Raw genomic sequence first — 17384 nt, forward strand, 5'->3', positions numbered from 1 at the left:
ATATATATATATATATATATATATATATATATATAATATATATATATATATAATATATATATATATATATATATATATATATATATATATATATATATATATATATATATAATATATATATATATATATATATATATATATATATATATATATATATATATATATATATATATATATATATATATATATATATATTATATATATATATATATATATAAATATATATATATATATTATATATATATATATATATATATATATATTATATATATATATATATATATATATATATATATATATATATATATATATATATATATATATATATATATATATATATATATATATATATATATATATATATATATATATATATATATATATATATATATATATATATATATATATTAAACTCAAGCTTTCATAGTTAACTACAGAGAGTTTCTTAATTTTTCCTCTTCAGCATGCGTTTGTTTTCCAAATAAAACCAACTGTATGTAAGCAATAAGATACGAGAGGTCATGCTGTACTGTGAAAAAGTCACGGCTAAATGGCGTTGATGCAAAGCAGTATAGAGAAATACAATTTGAGAGAAGCAGTCAATCATCGGAAGTTGTAAGCAGTGTGTAAGTGTATTTATTTCTTGTCTCATTAGTTTTTAGCGAAGTTGTCATTGCTAGGAAATGCATGTTTTGTTTTACTATATAGAAGTCGCATTTGTCATGTCAGTTTTGTGCACTTGCTTGGCCCTTTGTTAAACAGTAAAATGTGTCCTGCTGAAATAATTTACACTATATTAGATGGGTATAAAAAAGGTTAGCATACCACGGCAGAGGTTACGGCAGCCCTCATGTAAAGACTGAAGAGTGTAAAGATCAGTGACTCTACCTGTGAGACTCCACCAAGCAAGGACACTAGCAAGGGGCATTTTTTTCACATCTGTTTTAGCTTTTATGACCAATCTTTACTATGTGTTTCAATATTCCTGCTATTACTAACACCTGCAAACCACTGTAGGCACCTGCACCTGACAACCTGCACATTTTATCTATGTTGATTAATACTTAATTTTACTATTGGTCTCTGGAATCGCCAGTCTGGTAAACAAAGCAGGTTTCATTACATCTATTTCTAGTCATTCAAGCCTCAACTTCATGGCCCTGACAAAGACCTGGATTAAACCAGAGGACACAGCTATTCCTGCAGCACTCTCCAATAATTTATATTTTTCGCAAACCCCCTGATTGGATATTTAATTTTGTACCATCTTGGGTATCAACAGCTCCTTTGAATCACATTTAGTAACAATTAAGACTTAAGTCATTGTGTAGTTGTTTATCGACTCCTTGTCCTTAAACTGCAGACTTCGTCGGTCAGGAGTTTGATTGACATAGTTCATATCACTCAATTTTTCATCAACAATGTATCTAATCTAGCCTGCAAAGCAGCACCCTGAACTGGCAATAAGACCAAAACTTTGTCTCCTTCAGAGAAAGAATGGAAAACAGCATTCCCATCAAAATGTTACTTTATTTTTAATTGGGAACGCTCCAGAATGGTCTGAGCCAGTTTACATGCATTATGCAATCGTTCGTGAAACTAAGGCCCAATCCCAATTCTATTTTATACCCCTTCGCCTACCCCTCGCCCCTTCCCCTTGTCCCTTGAAACAAAGTGTAAAGGGGAAGGGCTAAAATATTTCCCCTAAGAAATGGGACACCACTACAACACTGTTATACGTCATCATAGGTTGTCGCTAGTTCCTAATGTTACGTCAGAGGACATGCGCAGATGTTTATCACTCATTCCAAGATCAAAAAATGTTGTCATGTTTCAAAAAGTACAAATGTACGGTGTACACACCGTTCATTCACATGTGGCCGTAAGCAAAACAAACAACGCATTATCACATGCGCGGCAAATTTCTAATCAGTGTAGTGGTGCCTGAAGAAGTATATGCTTCATTTGTGAATTTAGTTTTCAACTTTCTCTTTGAACGCGTTCGTTTTCATTTTTATTATTATGTACTGATTTAGATTACTGGTGCGGTAGACTTAGCGGGCGCAGGTGCATTAGGCGGCCTATAAGCAATAAGCAAGCCGGCTCCATGGTCCTGACTGCATCATCACTGCCTTTATTGGGTGTTTTTAGCGAATATTTACATTTATTCACATGACTGGATGTGGTGGACTGCCATGATTTTGGCGAATGCACTACTGAATAATGCGCATCAGAGGGGATTTAAAAAGTGGAAGTATGTATACACCGTATATCTGCGTACACCCTCCACTAACATGCAGTCAAGTGTATATGACATAAAAATATATTTTGTAATATCGTGCAATCAGTGCTATCTGCTAGCAAACTTTAGCGATTTTTTTGCAAACGTTTATTTACAAAACAACACCATAAACACAAACACAAGATTGAAGGTAATATACATATAATGAAACATTGTCATCAAAATCCTTATTAAAGGCAAAAATTACTTATATTTACGAGTCTGCTTGCTCGAGTGAGCAGCCATGTTGGAAATTTCTCTTAGCCCTTCGTTTGAAGTGAGGTCCTGAAAAATCTTCGTTTGGAGGGCTATCTGGCCCTTCCCCTTACCCCTACCCCTCCAACCAAAAGAGAAATGAGACACCCCTACCCCTTCACGTGAACGCACCAAACGGAGGGGTAGGGCTAAGTGTAGGGGTAAGGGGTAGAATTGGGATTGAGCCTAATTCATGTAATCCTGCAGGCTGCACTCCAATTTCTGATCGGATACCCAGTTCTTCTGCAGTATTTTGAAAGGGCCTCCATGGTGTGTCCAAAAACTAGCTGCGCTGGACTGAACCCTAGCAACTCCTGAATGGAATCACGGACAGCAAACAGCAATAGAGGCAATCAGACCTCATCAGGGTCCACTTCCTCTTCAAGACCTCATTGTCCTAAAAATAACCAAATGGTTTATTCTCAATTTCCTCCCAAATTAACGCCAAATTTCTACAGCGCAACAGAGAAGGATCTTTTCTTTGTTCGGCAGAAATCAGAACTTCATCAATGGACAGCGACAAATCACCTGGCTCCAGTTCAGCACCACTAGCCATGGACAGCGACTCCAAACCTTGCAATGCAGGTGTCACAAGACTAATCTCCTTCTTTTCTCCCATTGTCAGAAAAGTGTCAGAAATATCAACTAACTCCCAGAATTTACACGCTTAAGTCTGTGTAACCACACAAGCAGGAAAAACTGCTGGAAATTCTGATGTTAACTCACTGGAAGTAACAAGTTCACACATTGGGTTTTTGACAACTTCCAGAAGAGGGAGGACCTTTTTTTCCAGCTAAATCGTTCCATATAATTAAGGCAACACCTTTAACGTGCAGCTGGTTGCGTACAGCTAGTTTAACAAGCCCTGTTACTAAACCAGACCGAATGTGCACGTTATGTAAGTGCACTTTTAACATGCCCAATTCAATGCCTTGAATCAGAACATCAGATCCACAATAAATTTCCTCAGAAAATGGCAATACACTAGCCAATGCAAAGGCTCCAGTGCCACGGAGCATGGTCACAGGAACAGCATCTTGTGCCAATCCACTAAGAGAACTCATTCTTTGACATATAAATGTCACGGATTGGCCAGGTTCTACATCCACAGCAACACAAAGATCACAATCACCTGAATTCTAAATCACACGTACCTGCACCCAATCACCACAGCCCTATAAAGACTCACTCCACACACCGCTCAGTGTCCGGGCTCGTTTGCACGAAGCGGACTGCCAGTGCTTCTCTCTGTGAGTTTCACTTACGTACTTACCTGTTACTACTTACCTGAACTCTGTCTTGTTCCAGTCTGTCCAGTCACAGATCCCAGCGGTGTGTGTGCCGTCAGTCTGTCCACCAAGGACCGCGGTGGGTGCGTGTACCGTAAGCCAGTTGATCCTTCATTCCTGGATTTCACCCTGCATCCGATCTGCAAAGAAAGGACTGTTAACTTCATCGTGGAAATCTTCATTGAATCAGTTTAATCAGATCTCTATACTCACCTTTCTCAGTTCACTGCTATCTCGTCAACACTCTGCTGATTTTAAATAAACATCTTTACATTGTTACTTACCTGTTTGTCCATCTGCTTCATAACAATAAATGGATCGTACACTGTATCAATATTCAAATCAAAATTACTATTCACCTTATGAATGAAACCAACACTTTTAGTGGATTTCCCCTGATTCATTTTTTCTCAACGATGGACGTCGCAATCAAACGGCCAGTTTCATTGCAATAAAAGCAACCACGGGCTTCAGCAAATTTTGCCTGTTTAGGTGATTTTAGCGTTTTTTCAAAAGGCACAGAATAATGCGGCTCACAACGTACAACAAATGCATTTTTATAAGTCATAGTGCGCAAACAGCAAACAGCAATTACTAACAAATCAGGTTACCAATTAGCCCTTATTTACACAAGCCACTTCTCTACTGATCATGTGCTCGTATCTCCACTGCACACCTTGGATCACTTCCTCCTTGCTCTTAACCTCAACATAGTTCCTAACACAACACATAGTCCTCCAAGATGTCATCTTTCGACGTAACCTACTCTCACTCTCACGATTTCAGCTGCTATGGTCTGCTATCTTCACTTTCTTCCCCTAAACAGTTCTCATTACTTGATGCTAACAAGTGCTACTGACACTCTCTGCACCACTCTGATGTCTTGTTTAGACACAGCCTGCCCCCTTTCTTTCAGGCTAGCCTGTACCATCCCTTCTGCCTCTTGGCTATCTGATGTTATCTGTGTGCATAATTTAATTTAGGGCTGCAGAAAGGGTGTGGCAAAAAAAAAAAAAAATAAATAAATCCTACTAACCTTAGTGTGTATCAGTCACTCCTCTTTTCCTTGTCTGCTAATGTCTCCACTGCTTAAAGGACATACTACTGTACCACAACAGAATTAACAATTCTAATGTCTAACCCTTGCATGCTCTTTAAAACATTGTCCTCCTCCTCCCTCTCCTTCATCAGCTCTAACAGCTGATGACTTTTCCACATTCTTCATTAATAAAATTACAGCCATCAGTGCACACTACAATTGGTCAAATTGTAAATCTTATCAGCAAACATACACTCTCTCACATCCTTCTCTACACTCATCCTTTCCAATCATCCTACTTCTTCCGCTTGATCCTATTCCATCTCATCTCCTTCAAGCCATTTCACCTTCAGTTGTGCCTGCACTCACTCACATCATTAACACATCCCTTCACACTGGTGTCTTTCTCTCAGCATGTAAACAGGCTCAGATAACCCCACTAAGAAACGCACTCTTAACCAGCACTTTTAGAAAACTGCAGACTGGTATCCCTTCTTCCATTTGTTGTTGAAGCCTAAGACTGGCAAGAGCAGCTTCCAAATCTTCAATACTTACTTTGCTGGATCTGTATAATGCTTTTGACACAGTTAACTACTGGATCCTTCTGTCAACCCTCTTTGCAAAGGGAATTTCTCTGAAATAGGTACTTCAAAGTATCTTGAAGGAGTGAGGTGTTTAAGTCGCAACATCTAGCTACTGGGGTGCCTTGGGGCTCAGTTCTTGGACCACTTCTCTTTTCTATCTGCATGGTATCACAAGGTTCTATTATTCATAAACATGGTATTTTGTATCACTACTATGCTGATGACACTCAACTCTACCTCTGAATCTCTAATTCTGAACTCTACCTCATTTGAATGATCTAATGATAGCTGCACGCATCTCAGCATGTCTAACAGACATTTCTTGCTGGATGAAGGACCATCACCTTCAACTCATTCTTGCCAAGACAAAATTGCTTGTGGTTACAGCCAAGTCCACCACAACTTCATCCAGCCAGGCATATCAACAAAAACACCTTCCAGGAGAGCCAGGAGCCTTGGAGTTGTGATTGATGATCAGCTGAATTTTTCAGACCACACTGCTAAAACTGTCCTGCAGATGTGCCTATATGTTCTTAGTGAACTACGGCGCTGTGTAAAAAATGGTGTTACATCTCAAAGCACGTGAAAATACCACCTTAAAGGTGCCATAGAATGCATTGAAACAATATTTTAAATTGTTCTCTGATATCTACATAGAAAGTATATGGCATAGGAAAGGACAAACAATCTGCAGAAATGGTTTTACAGGTCCATTTACAACCCTAGGATTTGTCCCTAGAATGAAATGCTCTGTTATTGCCTTATTTGGAAGGTTCCTGCATAATAATGAGGAGCTCTGTTCTGATTGGCTGTCTCACAGAGCGGCTTGCTCACACAGTTGTAAGGAAACACAGGAAATATATATTTAATTACGGCCGCTTCATTTATTTAACTCTAGCCACTTTTAATATGCGGTTTGTTGAATCTGTCGTTTTGAATCCGCAACATTTTTTTCTCTCACTAATGTGAACGCATGTGCTCTGTGTAAAGTTATACTGCAGCGAAGTAGTATAACGTAGGAAGGACTTACCACACAAGTTTTGATGCTTTAGTGATGCTCAGAATCTGTAAATCATTGGCCATCATCAGTGCACTCATCTCTCGGTTTATGTGGTAAGTAAAGTCTTATGTACAGGCTACCGCTAGCGTTAAGCTAACCATGTCCCTTCAGTGGTTTTACTGATGTACTGACGTTACTGATGATTGGGCTATGCAAAGGTTGGGGCATAACTATTAACGATCGGGACTATTGCATAATAGTCGGTGTTATGTTGGAATTGACCTATTTTTATGTGGTCTTTTGCAAACACCAGATTTATATAAGAAGGAGGAAATGGTGGTGTTTGAGACTCACAGTATGTCATGTCCATGTACAGAACTGTTACTATTCAACTATGCCAAGCTAAACACAGTTTTCCATTCTATGGCACCTTTAAATAATATTTTTACTCCAAACTTACTTCATAACATCAGTCGAGTGTTTAAAAATTAATTATTCTGGGAAATGATGTTGCTTCTTACACATAACGCACAGAACATAGTTCATAGTATTCTAAGCAGTGATGAAGGCATTGCAGTATAAATATACTTTATTATAATGAAAAGTATAATAATACAATCTTCAGTAAACAACATACTGTCATAGTTGTGTGTTTATTAGTCACGTTGAATCAATGAAAGCAGTTAAATCTTTATTTAGCTTTATTCAGCTGCAGCGATAGTTTTTTTTAGATTTCTCCTTCAGGTGTTTTTGGCATTTCCGAGAGAGAGAGCGCCCTCTGGCCTTTGGATAAATATTTACTGCTGATCACAGATCACATAGAAATGGAAATCACAGGTCACCGTGCTTCACTAAAAGATACGCATGACAATCGCAGTTTCCGATAAATCACGATTGCGATTTCATTTCGATTTATCGTGCAGCCCTATCCAGAAGTAAAAAGTACATTATGCTACCATCCTAAAGAGGCACAAAATCACTTTCACAGACTTTTACCCTAACTGTGTGGTCCACCTCCTGGTGGAATGACTTGCCCAACTCGATCCGAGCATCTTCAAGAAATGGCTAATGACACATCTCTTTAATCTACACATGACCCTCTAACTTAAGCACTCTTTATTCTATTTCTATTCTACTTTTTTTCTTTTGATTTCTTAAAAAAACCTCTAGCACTGTCTGTTTGTTTTCTGTTTATTGTTTTCTTTTTATTTATTAAAAACAAACAAAAACCGACTCACTAAAAGTAACATTCTCTATTGCATTATAATCAATGACAGAAACATCATAGAACTATGAAATGAACAAAGGTCAACAAATAACACATACAATGCTTGTAATTTTTGAGAACAAACAAAACTTTATTATCTAGCCCATCTGAAGAGGTATTTGTGTATTATGACCTGTCGGGGCCCTTTGTGAGATGCTGAATCTGTATTGATTTTTTGATTGGTTAAAGTTAATAGAGAATGTCTTGTGTTTTTTCATGGGTGCTTTTTGAAGTTGTCTTGATAAATGTGTCCTAGTTCCCATGCTTTACACAGAACTGCATAAGGAGAATAAATGTTTAAATTAAGCGTTATTTTGTGTTTGTTTGTTTAGATTGTTTAGATCAGATTAATTGATTCCAGTGACACTTTAGGGTTGAAAATAGGTGCAATCAATTTAAAATTAACTTCCTCCAGTTCAGTGTAGTTTGTTGGTTGACTATAATATTATTAGATTTTGTCAATGAACTGTTGTGTTAAGATAAAGTATTCAGGTGTTGAATTATTCTCTAAAAAGATTCATTGAGTGGTTCACAGCCAAAACCATTGTATCTTTTTTTTTTTTTTTTAATATACAAACCTACTAAGAGACCTGAAAAACAGCATTTAATCTCCATTTTCAATTTCCCCACAACGCAGACCCACAATTGTCCTCCATTATGTTCACTGCAGGCTTTGCCAAACTATAGAAACCCTAAATGAATTAAGAGTTTCAGTAATATCTTCAAGCAATGCCGGAGAAAGTGCTGAGTTACAACGTGCACTGTATTTACTAAAGTCTAATTCTAATTGTGTAGGGTCATCATTATTATTATTATTATTATTTTTTACCTGTTTGCTAATTGGAGATTATGATTTGTGCAGTGCTAAAACCTTGTCTATAAAGCAATTTTCTACTTCTTTTCAGTTTACTTGTGCTAAAAACAAGTTTCAAGGAATCTTTTCAGTTTATTACTGTTGCTGTGGCAGTTTGACCCTGAGCTTATTTTTATTCTCAGTAGCATTCAAAAAGTTTCTGTTTAATTCATTCACTCTCTTTATTAACATGAGTTTCAGTGGAGGCCAGAATAGTACAACAGAACTTATTTGATTGCTCAGGAAAAATGTGATGCAGTAAATGCATTTCATTATGACTCAAAACACCAACTTGGCCACTGTGTCCAGTGTACGTTCATATATGCTCCCTTTACAGCCCACGCTATATGGCTGTAGTCAAGCTTTGCAGTCAAAAACAGAGAGAGACTTCAGTAAAGGAAAAGGATTAGTCAGCATATGGAGGTGAACAGGAACATATTGTTTTTCTACAGAAAAGGATAAGTTCAAAAACACGATTAGAACCTTTAACTAGCATTACTGACTAGTGTAATCTGTCTGCATTTTACTTTTTTGTCTATCACTACAGCATATTAAATTGCTAAAGCCCTATAACAGACCTTTAGCACTTTATGTTTTAAATTTTTTAGTCATGGGGACCCCCTGCTCCGCACATTTTGCAAGTATACCTTATTTAACCCACCTGATTCAGATCATCAGCTTGTTAGGAAAAAGATCCATGAACTGAACTAAGCATGTCAGATAAGAGAGACATACAAAAGGTGAGTAGCAGTGGGTTCCTTGGACTGGAATTGAAAACCACTGCTTTAGCAGATTTAAAATTAAACAACCTTTAGCACACAGCTTATTTGAGTTACCTTTCTCAGCACTCCTCTCATTATAAGCAACTTAACTATGATATAGACAATTTAAGATACTATTAGTTTACTTTAACAGTCTCAATGTAAAACGATTATCATAACTTTAACAGTAAAACAGTGCTAAATGTATTGTGACAAATAATTTGACCAAATGGGAGAAGTCTGTGATTATTTGTGTTTACGTTGTTCAAATTCCTTAATCCAAGACAAATTATCCCATGGCAGACAGTAAAAATAACCTCAACCTTACAAACTGTTAACTGGTTAACAAGTTTCTTTATGGTAAGCAACTCTTTGGTAGCAACATTTAGCTTAAATGTACTGTATGTTGTATTTTAATATATAATGTTTATATCTATCTATCTATCTATCTATATATATATATATATATATATATATATATATATATATATATATATACACACACACACACACACACACACACACACACACACACACACACATAAATATAATAATATAATGTTAATATAACAACCTATTGAAATACTAATATCTGTTTTGAACCTTTATAACACAGTAACAACTACCAAAAATCTGTTACTGTTACTGTTTTTCCCTCCTATTAAATCTGTAAAATGTTGCTCTTGTATTTTTTACAATAAAGTTTTTGCAATCACAGCTGTCATGGATTTCACCATTTTTTTCACAGTGTTGGTTAGAGCGTTAGCTTTTTTTCTTTCTTTCTTTCTTTTTTTTTTTGATGTAAACAACTCATTCTAGCTCTTACGTTACCCAGCGGAAAACAAGAGACATTTAGTATCAATATCTTCAGTCTTGGGTCAATGAGAGGAGCATGTTAACAGAACGGGTGCCCTCTCTCTTTTTGTCTCTTTCCCTACTGTTTCGGCATGTTATCTTGTTTCTTTCCTGGCTGTCAGGCAGCTGTCTGACGTATCAGAGGAATCGCAAGCGCAGGCATCCGCCTTGCCGTAGCCCTCCAACACATTTCTCCATTATATCTGTCTGTCACACAAGATGGAGGAGATTGCGTAGGCGTTTCTTTGTGTTTGTGGCGTAGGCTTCTGTTTGCCTTTGTCCCTCTTCACTGCTGCGCACTGCAGATGACTGTGTATGCCATGCAATCTGTCAGCAATGTCGTAGTGGGAGGATGTTTATTTTGGCCATGCATGCCACACATTGAGATCACAGGGAAGAGCTGCAATTCTGGCTGTCTCAACAAATAAGTAATTATATAAGGAATGAAATAATTAAATGCAATGCATCATCCTCATGCAACACAAAAGAGCAGTCATTTAGAGCTGGAATACCAGCACTGTACAGACTTGACGTGTCTTATTCTCGGTGAGAGCCGTAGGTGTTGTGGCATGCCTGATTACGAAGCAACATGCATGAGAGAGATTGATGCTGAGTTGGATGAGACCATGGCAGTCACGATAGGAAATAATCCCTGGAATTTCCGTTGCAATTTCACAGAATCCATTTTACTGTGGTTGAATAAGATGGAGAAAGAGCAGTCATTAATTGCACATTTTGGTTTTCCTCCAGAAAGCGTCCGTTGTAGACAAATTATCATAATGATCACTTGTGTCTTCTGAGAGGAAGTGTGCTGACCTGCCATTGACTGCAGAACCTTTACTCTGCCTCGTTTCAACACCATATTGACTGAGCCTGTCAAACACTATTAGTTTAAATCCTCACCTGTTTCCAAGATGAAAAGAAATATGTTTTGGATCAGGACAAGTGCACAAACCTTGTGACAAAAAAAAAAAAAAAAAAGAGTATGTTTGTTTTACAGTAACGTCAAAAATGACAAAACGTCCCTATATATATTAAATGGAGACCTTGGGACGCTTAACCGTTTTTCTCCACTGACAGCATTTATTGCCAAATTCTTCAGTTTAGTAATCAATCTGGCTGTCTGAACTCTCAGAGGTTTGTCTGTATGATTCTATATTTTCTCAACTTTCTAATCATATTTAAATTGATCTCTCGTTGAATTGGATCTCTAAGATTAACTGTCAACAAACATTTCAAGGAATGGCTGCATCAGTAATTTAGGTCATTTTTGATGTATAGATAGATGAATGGACAGACAGACAGACAGAATGATAGAATGATAGAACGACAGATGGATAGAACAATAGAACGATAGAATGATAGATGGATAGAACGGCACCTCCAACGTTCTTCTGAGCAGATTCAGAACTCTTAACACACCTCACAACACAGGAAAATCTGATTAGATAATCTTCAGAACTACAAAGATAATCTGGATATTATTAGGATTGTCGGAAGGGGAGAAATCATCCCGATTATCTTGTCATGTGTACCCAGCATTAAAAGGAGTGCTCATAATCTCAGCTTGTTACCTGTATAAAAGACACCTGTCCACAGAAGTAATCAATCTTTCAGATTCCAAACTCTCTACCATGGCCAAGACCAAAGAGCTGTCCAAGGATGTCAGGGAAAAGACTTTAAACCTACACAAGGCTTAAATGGGCTACGAGACCATCGCCAAGCAACTTGGTGAGAAGGTGACAACAGTTGGTGTGATTCTTTGCAAATGGAAGAAACGCAAAATAACTGTCAATCTCCTTTGGTCTGGGGCTCCATGCAAGATCTCACCTCGTGGAGTTTCAGTGATCATGAGAATGGTGTGGAATCAGCCCAAAACTACACAGAAGGATCTTGTCAATGATCTCAAGGCAGCTGGGACCAAGAAACCAATTGGTGGCCAAATTGTAGCCGTGAGGGACTGAAATCAGGCAGCGCCCGCAAGGTCCACCTGCTCAAGAAAGCACATGTACAGGCCCAATGAACATCTAAATGATTCAGAGGAGAACTGGGTGAAAGTGTTGTGGTCAGATGAGACCAAAATCAAGCTCTTTGGCATTGACTCAACTCGCCGTGTTTGGAGGAGGAGGAATGCTGCCTATGACCCCAAGAACATCTTCAAACTTGGAGGTGGAAACATTATGCTTTGGAGGTGTTTTTCTGCTAAGGGGACAGGACAACTTCATCGCATTAAAGGGCTGATGGATGGGGCCATGTTCCGTCAAATCTTGGATGAGAAACTTTCTCTCAGCCAGGGCATTGAAAATGGGTTGTGGATGAGTATTCCAGCATGACAATGACCCAAAACACACGGCCAAGGCAACAAAGGAGTGGCTCAAGAAGAAGCACATAAAGGTCCTGGAGTGACCTAGCCAGTCTCCAAACCTTAATTCCATAGAAAATCTGTGAAAGGAGCTGAAGGTTCAAATTTCCAAACATCAGCCTTGAAACCTTAATGACTTGGAGAGGATCTGCGGAAGAGTGGAAAAAAATCCCACCTGAAATGTGTGCAAACCTGGTGGCCAACTAAAAGAGATATCTGGCCTCTGTGATTGCCAACAAGGGTTTTGCTAGGTCATGTTTTATTTAATTCACTCATTAAAATGCAATCAATTCATAACTTTTTTGAAATGCGTTTTCTGGATTTTTTCGGTTGTTATTTTGTCTCTCACTGTTCAAATAAACCTACCATAAAAATTATAGGCTGATCATTTCTTTGTCAGTGGGCAAACATACAAAATCAGCAGGGGATCAATTTTTTTCCCTCACTGTAGATGTATAGACAAAAATAGAGAGAGAGAGAGAGAGAGAGAGAGAGAGAGAGAGAGAGAGAGAGAGAGAGAGAGAGAGGTGTGATTATCCATGTTTAATGAAATTACACAAAACTTCGAAATAGATACCTGCTAGTGGTGAAATTTGATACAATTTGATTGTGCTTTTTATAGGATGTTTTAAACGCAGTAAAGTAGTTAATGTGGCGTAGAGTACTGCTACTTACAAACACATTTCCAAAGCATTACTATGGAGACCATTTGCATATTAGATTAGCTAGTTATGCGGGAAGTTGTTATTATACCTGATAACACCGTTAATGCTTCTTTTTTTAAATGCATTGTCTAATGCTGAAATGTGCTCATTCTCTGTAGATTAATGCCGAGACCTTAATGTTTGTAATCATTTGGTTGAAGCCCAGAAGTGTTGTAGGTTTAGTTTCCACTTCATTTTCCACTCCACTCAGTTTGATGGAGGAGGGAAGGCTTGACCTTGACAGATGACTATGATTGATTGATAAATCATTCCAATTTCCAGGAAATGATGCTATAGACAAGGAATGCTCTAATTAAATAAGTAGGTTACGCCAGTTGATGGTCAACGGTTTTTTTTTTTTTTTTGGAGTGACCTATTTAAACAAGGATTGAGAGAATCTTTGATTTTGTCTGCTTCAAAAGCTCTGATTGTGTGGCCTCTTAAAACCAGTCCTCAAACAAGAAGGAATTGCATTTTTAAGTGCTTTGTGTTTATTTCCTTGGAATACAAATCATAAAACAGTGAAAATGTGAACTCTACGGCTGATTACTGCACTCAGTCCCAAATGGTCATTCACAGCAGATAAATCACTCAATATGTAAACTTCTTGGCATTTCTTCCAGTTAAAGAACATTGTACACAAGGGATTTTCAAACTTTAATGCCACAGACTTCCAAATCTTATCTTTTCTTCTACAATCTACAGTCTGATAATGAGTGTTTTTAAACAGGTCTGGTCCTTTGACCAACCAATCAGATCACATGGTTGAGATGTTGTTACTGTTGTTGAGCTGATCTGGAAATGCAAGCATTGTTTTGATCTTGCCAGGGTCACTATGTTACACTTACTGAAGAAATTTCATAGAGAAAAGAAAAAGAAAAACAAACAAACAAAAAAAATATATATATATAATAATATATAATTTATATATATCTGTATCTGTATATTAATCTGGGATAAATATAATAGCGCCCTTCAATATGTTTAAAATAGAAACAGACTGTTCTCCTGAGGCAAAGAATCAAAACATGAACTGAATCATTAATAAAATACAGAAACTGGAGAAGGTCAGAACTGATATATGTCATGTATGAATGAACATCCTGTTGCATTGTTGTGACCAGAACTGAATAAGAGCTGTAATTTCTCAGAATGCATTGAACATATTTTGAAGAGCGACTGACATTTTGAATGCAAACAAGGTCAAAGGCCAGTCAATTTCATTCACTCACACAATTCACCTTCAATAATGTCTTTAATTTATTTACTGTGTAACAGTCAGAGGTGAAATATGAAAGCATCTGATTATGCATCAAAGGATTATTCTCTCTCAGTTAAAGCTCACAGAGTTCATAATAATCAGATTTCTTCATAGGTAAAGAATTTCTTAAAATGGCATAAGAAGTTTGACGTTTTTAGACTGCAGCTTTGTTTTATTTGCCTTAAAAATGGCACATTACTTTATATTCAGTGTATTTAAAACACAGCAGCCCTGAACTCAAACTTATGAGATTTCTCCCCGCGTGACCTTAGATAGAGACGTAAATCAAATGGGCCAGGAATATTATTGCACTCACCAGGAGAAAATCATCTCCATAAATATAGACAGTTGACTACAGGTGAGCTGAGGGAATGAATGTGCTGCGTCTGAATGACTGTGCACTACATCATACTGTATATGGTACATATACATCAAGAATGCATTTATGTAGCTATAGGAGCAAACAAAATGGAGCGTGCTGTGTCTCTCTGTAAGCATTAGACAGCAGTTTCTGAGCAGCGTCTCTAAATATACTTCACAAACCGTGATACTTTTGCTTGAGGGAACTGCTGGCATATACAGATTAGGACACATAATGCAATCAGACAAAAAAAAAAATGATATAACTAGCAAACCCTGATAATATTTTGAAGTCATGTCTGGCAACCTGCACATGTATTTTTATGTTTATTGGATGAATGCCTTTCATTTGTTTTTGGCGCTGATGTCTGACCTCTTTGATTTTTGCAGTAATCAGGCCAATTCCACAGAGAGTTTGGGGTTTGTAAATGTTTCTCGTTTTATATATATTTTTTTTACTGTTGATTTGAACCATTCCAGCATAATCTCATTAGTATTCACATGCATTCATATGTAAAGTTGGTTCCAGTGCGCATACATTTTCATATTTTTGGATAAAGACTGAAACACACAACATTAACATTCTGACAGCATCTAAAATGCAAACAATTATAAAAACAACTAAAATGCTATTAACTATGAATCAGGGTTTATTGTACTTAACAAAAACTAAAAAGCATTTTTTTTTCTTACTTCAAATGATTTATATATATATATATATATATATATAATGTCTGAGAACAGACACAGAGGAGTAGATGACAGTAAACAGTCTAATTCCACAGATAGTCAAATCTACATACAGGAAAGCTGGTGACACATACAATAGACAAGACCTGACAAACTGAAACTGAACAGACAGGAACTAAATACACAGGCAAATAAGGATGATTAACAAGACACACCTGAACCAAATGACATAATCAGACACAGACGGGAAACTAGGTAAACAAACTAAAACAAGGCAGGAGAACAAAGAAAACAACAACAGAGTCATTCTACCAAACTGGTGCCATTTGGGTCCGCAAAGTTTGATGAGATGCTTAAGGCACAAAAAATGTCCTATTCTTGTTAACATGATATATGATAAAACACTATTCTTAAAAAATAACATGCTATTTTGTGATCATTTTTCATTAGTGCATAGCCAATTTCACATGTCTGTGTTGACCAACATGATATTTTCATCTAAAATATCACCAAATAAGTTATAGATTTTTTTCAAACTTTTATTATTTTCAGCAATTTGTGTGTGTACCTGTTTACATAAGATATATTTATTCAAATTAAACATTATTTTTTTGTAAATATTTTATGATTTGTGTGTGTCCCTCATTTTAATTTACCACCCCGTCACACTAACTTGTTTTATCTATAATTAATGTACTGTTGCTTTAAATGACATCACAAAGAGGTAGTGATCATTTGAGCCTTACAGCCACAAAGAACAAAAGCAGGCAAATACTGACATTTATTTACATTGTTTATTTGATGTTTTTTTTCATGTTAGACAGGGTCCGTCAAGCTTGACCAAACCACCCCGTCACGCAAAGTAGATAGGGAAAATAGTTTTTTTATTAATTCTTTTACATTATTAATGTAAAGAAAATCAAATTTCAGATTGAATGAATGCATTCTAGATGAGAAACTTGACCACATGGGAGATCTGCAGCCATTTTAGGATGAAATTAACCACCCCGTCACATACCACCCTGTCACGTTTTTTTATTGTGACGGGGTGGTAATGGACGTGATGGTATGGTTCTGCTTCCTGTTTGAATGAGAAAATGTGTGAAACTATTCTAATATAGGATTCTAATATAGGTAGGGTGACCATAAAGGTGTCTTTTTTGATTAGTGCACAGCAATGCTTCAAGTCAAATGAACACATTTGTGAAATGTGAATTTGTGAGCCCTTGTGAAATGTATGAACAAAATTTAAAACCAGCAGTTCATAGAGAAACACTTTGTCCATACCACAGCTGTCACAGTGAACCACCCCGTCACATCGCTTACCACCCCATCACAGGGTCATTTTGTAAAAAGTGTATAAAAATAAAATGAAATGTTACTTTATTTAATGTTTTATATGATATTCTTATTGTGTGGACTACTTAAATAAATGCCACTTTATTTGTATTTTTGAGTGGATTTGTTTTTTCACCACAAACAGTGAGGCCATTGAAATGTCAAATTCATTTTTTAAGATTAAAAATTTAAAAATATATATTTTTTTATTAAATTACAGACTATTGATGGTTTGCAAAAAAAGAGACAATTCATTATTAGGAAAACATACAATTTTAAACATTTCATGTTTTACTACTCTAATGGCATACATATCTTCCGTAACGGGGTGGTACAAGAAAAAGGATAATATTAATAAGGAGTTTGTGCCTGAGGTGGGAAAATATGTTTTTTGGAGGGTTAACTTGTCTTTCAAGTTGTAGTCTTTTTTATAGAAAGTTTGTACTGAAAATTGCAAAGTGGAAATGGCACCCGTTTCGTAGAAT

This window comes from Garra rufa, chromosome 11 (genome assembly GCF_049309525.1).
Source record: "Garra rufa chromosome 11, GarRuf1.0, whole genome shotgun sequence".
NCBI classification, from domain to species: Eukaryota; Metazoa; Chordata; class Actinopteri; order Cypriniformes; family Cyprinidae; genus Garra; species Garra rufa.